At 36.0% G+C, this 9,154-nt stretch overlaps 1 pseudogene; it reads left to right on the top strand.

Annotated features, from left to right (window-relative positions):
- The first annotated feature begins 2,477 nt into the window (after positions 1–2,477).
- On the top strand, positions 2,478–3,358 carry LOC121035682 (60S ribosomal protein L6-like; annotated as a pseudogene).
- The last annotated feature ends 5,796 nt before the right edge of the window (positions 3,359–9,154 follow it).

The raw sequence follows: 9,154 nt of genomic DNA, 5'->3' as shown, positions 1-9,154 counted from the left end.
AAGAAATTGTTCAGACCAAAATATCAATAGTGCCAAGGTTGAGAAATCCTGAGATGGAGTCACCAGTGACTCATGCACTGAAGGACCAAGAACCAAATCCATGTATCTATAATCATTTTTAAAGTACCTTCTATTTACCTCCTAATTCTAAAAACTCTAAGAAACAATAGGAAAAAGGGATCTCTTCTCTTTCTTTCAACTTTAGCTTTCTGTTTCTTCTTCTATTAATCTTCCCTACTGCCATCCAGTTTGAAAGTGGATGGATAGTATAAAAAGTTCATGCAAGCCCTTCTTTTTCTCTCCCTCCCTCCCTTTCTCCCTCTAACCCTTCTTCCTTCCTTCCTTTGTTCCTTGTTTTTGCATATTTAATCCTTTGTATGTTGCCAACGGAATTGTATTATTATGTTAAATAATAACTACAGTTTGAAGAAAGAAACCAATCCAAACCAATGGATCATGACAGAGACAGTAGAATTCATACCATGCAATTTATCATTTGACCCATATTGTAATCTTCCATAGGTGGCCAAGCAAAGAATAAATTTCATAGGAAGGCCCATTCCCTTTGGGAAGGCCCATTTAGCAATAAAAACTCAGCTAATTATGAAAAATGTACTAATGTATTTTTTTTTTTTTTTTGCATAATAAACATGTCAGAAATAGATACATTATATACACTGCCATTGTGAGGCAGCTTGAGGCAGCAGATGACAGAAGCTGGTTAGAGTTAAAGTAATTGGAGCTTAAAGGGGATGGGGTTAGAGAAATGTAGACATGGTTTACTTGGTTGGAAAGAATCGTGGTCTCTGAATGTCTTGAATGAAGACAGTATAAGGAAGGACAGAAAGGTTGAGACTATAACTTTGGTAAGATGGCAATTTGTATGTTATGAACATTAGGTTTGTACACAAAAGGCAAAAGTACAGTTGTTTTATGTTTTGATTGATGGGTAGAGATCAAGCCAAATGAGTTTATTTCTTTCATCATCAGATTTTTTTGTTAGTTTTTGTTTGTTTGTTTGCAAGGAAGATAAGGTAGCTTAGATTGTTTAGATACTAATTTTTCTCTGTTACATTATCTAAAACCTCAGTGTTTTGTTTTTTTTTTTTCCTCTTCAGGAGGAATTGTTCCATAAATGGGTGTAGATTTGGTGTGTTCATGGAGAAGGTGAGTTCAGGATCTTCCTATGTCACTATCTTGAATCAGAACTCCCTAAAGCCTCAGTGTTCTTTTGCTTAAAATAATATTATTCCAGTTTGCTTTAATAAAGGGAATTGTAGACTTGACTTCCAAATTATTAATTGGAAACTCTACATAATTCAGGATTCTAGAAATTTTATGAGGGCCCATAGTTGGACAGGGATGAAGTAAAGTCCAGGACTGGCACCAGGATTTCCAGACATTCAGCTATCGGTAGGTTTACACCTCATCAGGGAGCAAATTTTTGTTGGTCTAAGTCTATGTTGCTCATACATTTGGGCTATAGTTTTTGCTTAAATATCTTTGTTTCTGCATAATAATTGTCTGATTCTTATGACTATGCTTTTTCCTTGGTGTTCTGCTTCGAATTCTTTCCTGAGACTGGAGACCTGTTCTGAACTCCAGCCCCCAACAGTCCTTGCCAGCTCCTGGCTCCTATACTACAGCTCTGGTCTCCAAAACTACCAGCTGAGTAGAGATAGGTACATGCAATGATTGATAAGAGTGAAATCAAGGTCTCCAAGTGAGTAAGTGAGTGAGTGAGTGAGTAAGTGAAAACACAACGGGAAAGAAAACATTTGGTAAAGTCGTCAGTGATTCTTGACCCCAAAATAAGCCTTTTCTAGATCATAAGAGAAGCAGTCATCTTTCATCATTTTGATCCTGCATGCAAAAAACCAGAAATGAAATATTTGCAGTGATGCAAGCTGGCTTTGAAATCAGCAAGCCTTGGCTCACACCCTTCACCAAATTGGCACATTCGTTGGGAATGGTGTTCAAAGCAGCTTACAGTAGGAATGGGAAAAGCAGCTTTTGATTCTCTGAAAAAAAAAAATATACAACAGTATTTCCTTTGGAATTCACACTCAGGCTTGACACTCTCAGCATATAAATGTGCAGAAAGATGAAGGCATCTTACATTCAAATTTAATTAATTTATTATTAGGCAACTAAGCTGTGTGTAACAGCAGGTGCTGACTGATTTAACGACAAGTGTACTTACTCCACGTTTTAAAATATCCCATGAAGTGTCTAATTGCACTCTGTGAAGTACTTCTGTGTAGCAACTCAGAGAAAATTAGATTAAATCCATATATCTTACGGTTTGGGGTGGTTTACTAATAAGATGCTGATACGGTACGTACAGGCTAACCTGCAAAGATGAGGTTGGTCTTTGGTCTTTGGTCTTTGGCTTTCCCATATAGCCTTTTATTGTCTCCAGTTGTCACTGGTCCAGATCTTGTAGACATTCCTATAGCGCGGACCAGTTAAAAGACATGGTCTCAAGTTCTTTCCCATCTTGCAAGGTGGCAAGTGATAAAGCTGACAAACCAGATACTAAGGAGAAGAAACCTGAAGCCAAGAAGCCTGATGTTGGTGGCAAGGTTAAGAAGGGTAACCTCAAGGCTAAAACGCCAAACAAGGGGAAGGCCCACTGCAGCCAAAACCCTGTCCTAGTCAGAGGAAGTGGCAGATAGTCCCGACCTTCCACGTATTCGAGAAAGGCCATGTGCAAGGGGAAGTATTCAGCACCGAAATTCAGGCTTGGAGAGAAAAAGGAGAAGGTTCTTGCTACTGTCACAAAGTCACTTCGTGGCGACGAGAATGGTGGCAGCAAAGTGGTTAAACTTCACAAAATGCCTGGGCGTTATCTTACGGAAGGTATGCTCAGAAGCTGTCGAGTCACAGCAAAAAACCTGTCAGGCAGCAGGTGAGAAAACTAGGAGCTAACATCACTCCTGGGATCATTTTTACCATCCTCCCTGGAAGCCACAAAGGCAAGAGGGTGGTTTTCCTGAAGCAATGGAGCAGTGGTTTGCTACTTGTGACTGGTCCTCTGGCCCTCAATCGAGTTCCTCTGTGTAGAACACCCCAGAAATTGGTGATTGCCACTTCCACCAAAATTGATATCAACAGTTGGAAAATTCCAAAACGTCTCTCTGATGCTCACTCCAAAGGGAAGAAGCTGCACACACCCAGACACCAGGAAGGTGAGATCTTCGACATGGAGAAAGAGAAATAGGAGATTACAGAGCAGTGCAAAGTTGATCGAAGAGCCGTGGACTCACAGATTCTGCCAAAACTAAAGCTGTTCCTCAACTTCAGGGCCAACTCCGCTCTCACAAATGGAGTTTATCGTCAGAAATTGGTGTTCTAAATTTCTTACAAGGAGCCTAATTAAATAACTGAGCCATTAAAAATGAAAAAAAAAAAAAAAAAACCAGTCTTAAAAATACAAAAACCACATACAGGCATTAGACAGTAAATTTCTGGAGATACTCCTTCTATAGCCATCCTCAAAAAATACGCATTTCAAGATGAGAATTTCAAGTTAATAATATGGGGATACATTTCAGGGGACAAATGGAGGCAGTTCACAACACCTCCACATTCCTTATGTATTTAGTGTTCAATCTTGAAAAGAGAATGTCATACACTTTATTGTAGTCTCGAATCTGCAATTAACAGAACTTTTAAGTAGTATAGATACTATGCTTATATGGAGACATCTGTCATATTTAAAATTATATAATATTATATATAAATTGATACATTTCTTTTGGGATTTTGACATTTGACAACAATTGTCATTGACCAGTTAATCTCTTGCCTAATACTTTTTTTAAGTTTATTTATTTATTTTGGGAGAAAGAGAGAGAGAGAGAGAGAGAGAATTCATGTACAAGTGGGGGAGAGAGAAAGACAGAGGGACAGAGAGGATCCCAAGCAGGCTTTGTGCTGTCAGTGAAGAGACCAATGGCAAGACTCAATCTTATGAACCACAATATCATGACCTGAACTGAAATCAAAAGTCAGACGCTTAACCTACTGAAACACCCAGGTGTCCTGTTTCTTTTGCATAACATTTATTGTCCCTACATATGTTATAGGTAAATAATTGCGCTGTATTTAAACAGCTCTTTGACTTCACATTTCTGTGGGTAAACCTGAGTTCTAATGGCTTGGGCCTAACACTTCTACATGAATACATATTAGAGATGGAAACAAGGATAAACAGGGTTAAGTTCAGAAGAAATAGGTTCAAAGTAAATCACATGGAAGAAAAATAAAGACCACAAATACCAGGTGGGACAAATTTGTCTTTGTGCAAGTATTTCAGGACAAATTTAGAAATGGTCATACTTGACCACAGGATGAAGGTGAATCAGAGCAGTGGGCCACAACTAATAATAACGAGTATAATACAATGACACGTGAATGGGGAAAAAACTGACCTGTTACTTTTTGGATTAGCCCACTCTTCACCAAAACTAATAAATTCTATTGATCTGGGGAAGGAAACTGAGTATAATCAGTACTTTTAAATGCCATGGTCAACTTCTCCTTTCTAAAAAGTTGTGAATATGAACCTGTATAGCTACAATTAAGAACTATAGAAACGAATGAAAATAAAAATTATATTGAAATCATCTTACGATCTATAGTACCAAGTCTTTTTCTAAGTTTATTGTTGAAAATTAGTTATGCCCATAAATTGAAATTTGATGACAGAACAGAACTTTAAGGGCAAAATTTGAGTTTGAATAAAAATAACAAATTGAGGCACCTGAGGGGCTCAGTTGGTTGAGTGTCTGACTCTTGATTCTGGCTCAGGTTATGATCCCAGGTCAGGGTATCCTGCCTCGCATCAGGCTCTGCACTGAGCTCAGAGCTTGCTTAAGATTCATTCTCTCTCTCTCTTTCTTTCCCTCTGCCCCTCTCTACCTTTAATATAAAAAAAATAAAAAATAAAAAAAGGAAAATAGTACAACAAAAAATTTAAAACACAACGAATTGTTAAGTAAGCATTAGAAGCAAATACTTGCCTGTTTCAGGCTGTTACTGCATATTTTCTCTCCATTTATTCTGAATCTACTTTTTTATTCTTTCAAAGAGTTTAATGTTTTTCTCCATCAACATCTTGTATGTTAGAGTCTACACAATTATTTTTATTATGGAAATAGCATCGTATTCTATTTTTTTCTCTATGATTATTGGTTTTATTGTCAATTTGTGTGAAGAATTCATGAATTTAGAAACTTGACCAAAGTCTCTTATTGTTCTATTAGCCTGTTTATGAATCTGTGATACATCACTTACAAATATATTTCTTTTTCATTCTTATTCTCAATTTCCACTTTCTTATCTGATTATGTTTGTCAGGGCCTATACTACTATATTTCTCAGAACAGATTTTATACCAAAAACCTACAGGAAACACCACAATTCATTTGCAGACTAAAGGACTCATTACATTTAAGACAAGGAACAAGGCAAATAGCTCTATTATTATGCATATTTTCTGTATTTAAAAAAATCTTCATATTTATTGACTCAAGCTTAATAATTGCATATTCCAACCTTCTATTCCTATTTTAATTACCTTAATGGCTACTGGTGTTCTATTTTTTTCTTATGCTGACTTTACATTTTATGTTTTTTGAAATGTTTATATTTATGCTTTATTCAACTATATAGTGAATAAATTTTGTATACTATTTTTTTCTTTAATGTCTGTTGTGTGTTTGGAATTTTAAATGTATACATGCTTACGAAAATATATTTGACATATATATGTCTATATGAATACATATTAAGAAGGAAGCAAATATTAACAGGATTAAGTTCATATTGTAATTAAAATGATTCTACTTTCCTCTCCCTACCCTATTTCTCATCAATGTCAGGTTTTTAAGCTCTGAGATAGTTTCTGCATTTTTAATAATCTGTGTGCTCTTTTTTATTTTTATTTTGTTTAATGTTCAGAACGAGCAAAAGAGAAGAGAGAGAGGGAGACAGGCTCCAGGCTCTGAGCTGTCAGCACAGAGTCCAACATGAGGCTTGAACCCACGAACTGTGAGATCATGACCTCAGCTAAAGTCAGATACTTAACTGACTGAGCCACCCAGGCGCCCCCTTTATGTATGTATGTATGTATGTATGTATGTATGTATGTATGTATTTGTTTATTTACTTATTTTAATTTTTTAAATGTTTATTTACTTTTGAGAGAGAGAGAGACAGAGACAGAGACAAAGCTCAAGCAGGGGAGGAGCAGAGACAGGGAGATACAGAATCTGAAGCAGGCTCATTGTGTGTTTTTAATGTATTTATTCACTTATGTCTTTTTTTTTTTTTTTTTAATTTTCTTCTATTTTCTTCTAATAGGACCACTCAGTTTCAGTTGTTTCAGTTACTGGCTGTTATTTTTTTTTTTTAATTTTTTTTAACGTTTTATTTATTTTTGAGAGAGAGAGAGACAGAGCATGGACAGGGGAGGGGCAGAGAGAGAGGGAGACACGGATCCGAAACAGGCTCCAGGCTCCGAGCTGTCAGCAATATAGTAGTTTTGTTTTCATTCAAGTCTAAAGGGTTTCATAAATTTCTCTTTACACAAATTACATCTGATAGTTTTTTTATGATACAGACAATAAGCCATCTTTAGAACTATCTTTTTGTTATTAACTTTTCAATATTTTTACTTACCTTTTACTCACTCCATCTATCATTACATAAAAGAAATATTTTTGACTATACAGGGAATTTTCTTCACCCAAATTCTGTAGGTTTTTTGCTTAATAATTTTGAAATAGCATTGTAAAGTTAATATTTTTCATATGAAAAATGAAAATGTGTTTCGTCTTTATATCTCCTGGATCTATTGTTTCGGATTTTGCTTTTGTTTTTTGACCTATGTGTCAGTCGGGTTTTAATCAAGAAAAGACACTGCACTTGACGTATTTCTTTTTTTTTCAAAAAAATTTTTTAACGTTTATTTATTTTTGAGACAGAGAGAGACAGAGCATGAACGGGGGAGGGGCAGAGAGAGAGGGAGACGCAGAATCTGAAACAGGCTCCAGGCTCTGAGCGGTCAGCACAGAGCCTGACGTGGGGCTTGAACTCACGGACCGTGAGATCGTGACCTGAGCCAAAGTCGGACGCTTAACCGACTGAGCCACCCAGGGGCCCCGCACTTGATGTATTTCACGATAGAATAGTGTTGGACATATCTATTTATCTTGAAGAATTCAGGACTTATTTTTCTTAGTGGCCTACCTCATCCAAGATCGTTCTCCAAGAGAGTCTTCATACGGATTTAAAATTTCTGAGACGCTGTATGCTAAAGTTTTGTTTTGTTTTGTTTTCACTTTTAACTGGTAGTTGCACAGGATTAAAATAATGCCTTGACTTGACTTTCTTTCCCTTCAGTACTGTGAAAATACTACTCTCCTATTTACTCAACTATTGCTAATGAGAAAATTGCAATACACGTGTATCTTGTTTCCTCATGGGTGCTTGGGCTTTTCTTTAAGGAAGATTTTATCTTTTCAGTCTTTAGTTTAAATATAATGTGTCTATACATAGCAATTTAAAACCTACTTTGTATGGCAGCATAGGGAGCTTTTCAATCTGAATTAACTTTCCTTTAATAGGAGAAACTCTGAGTGTATGTTCCATGAGTCTATTTCCTTAAATATTTTCTTTCCTGCCACTCTAGCTTTTGTGCTGGGTCTCTTAATTTAGAGACGACGACACTTCTGTTTTATACCATCACCCATACTTTTTGTCTCTCCTTTGATATTTTTATCCCTTTGTTGTCTAGCAGATATTAACCCAATATTCTTTTTTTTTTTTTTTCACATTTATTTCTTTTTGAGAGACAGAGAGAGACAGAGCACAAGTGGCGGAGGGCAGAGAGAGAATGAGACACAGAATCCGAAGCAGGCTCCAGGCTCTGAGCTGTCAGCACACAGCCCGACGCGGGGGCTTGAACCCAGGAACGGTGAGATCATGACCTGAGCCGAAGTCGCAGGCTCAACCGACTGAGCCACCCAGGCGCCGCTTAACCCAATATTCTAATGTTTAAAGTTATTTTGGTCTGCAAGCAGACTATTCTTCAATCTACCCACGAAATTCGTATTTCAGCTACAAATTCAGTGTGTCTCATGACTTTCTTTGAAGTTGGCCTTTCTTCATGACCGTTTCTTTCTTAGTTTTACACATACACCCTTTCACCTCTTTGACAAACTTTTTAGGTTAAGTCTAAATTTTTGTGCTCTGTTTATTAACTTTGCCTCATCTGGTATAGTCAACGCAGATTTTTTTCCTTTTCTAAAATTGTGTAGCACTCAAATTTGATTATTACACTTTGCAAGCAAATATTCTCTCAAATATTCCATCAGGTACCTTGGCTCTTAATTTAGATCCTGGTGGAGGAAGTGGTGACTAAGAATATTGTGATTATGTAATGTACCATCCAAGTCAGGACATTTTTGAGTGAGAAGAGTGTGTTAAAATAATTAAAATCATACAATTTTATTAAGTAGTTGCTTATTAATGGCATGTTTTACTTTGCCGTGGATCTTCAAATAGTTCTTCTCACAAATTATTTTCAAAGATAAGATTCTTTCAAAACTAAAATATATCTGTCTACACTAAATTTTGAAAAATAGATTATTTTTAATTTCTTATTTGAACATTACTTTAAAAACACCATAAGCAGAATCATGGAATCATTATTCTTAATGTATGTGTATATATTATATGTATGTATATATATATATATATATTAATTTCTTGTGCTGTTTATTTATTTTTGTGTGAGAGAGAAACAGCGTGAGCAGGGAAGAAGCAGAAAGAGAGGGAGACACAGAATTCCAAACAGGCTCTGACACGGGGCTCAAACTCACGAACTCAGAGATCATGACCTGAACCGAAGTCAAATGTTTAACTGGGTGAGCCACCCAAGTACCCTTTTATGTATATATATATTAAACACATTTCATATAATACATGTAATGTGTTTAATACTATGGAACTGATATTTATCTGGGAGTATATTTTTAAAATATGCTCTATTTAACTTTATGTTTTTATAAAATTCCTTGTAATCTTCTTCAAACTTTTATTTTATGCTTAAAAAAAATCAAAATAATGGTCTTCAATTGACTTT

This window comes from Herpailurus yagouaroundi, unplaced genomic scaffold (genome assembly GCF_014898765.1).
Source record: "Herpailurus yagouaroundi ecotype Mexico unplaced genomic scaffold, PumYag 28, whole genome shotgun sequence".
In the NCBI taxonomy this organism is placed as follows: Eukaryota; Metazoa; Chordata; class Mammalia; order Carnivora; family Felidae; genus Herpailurus; species Herpailurus yagouaroundi.
This window is presented reverse-complemented; position numbering and strand designations above follow the sequence as displayed.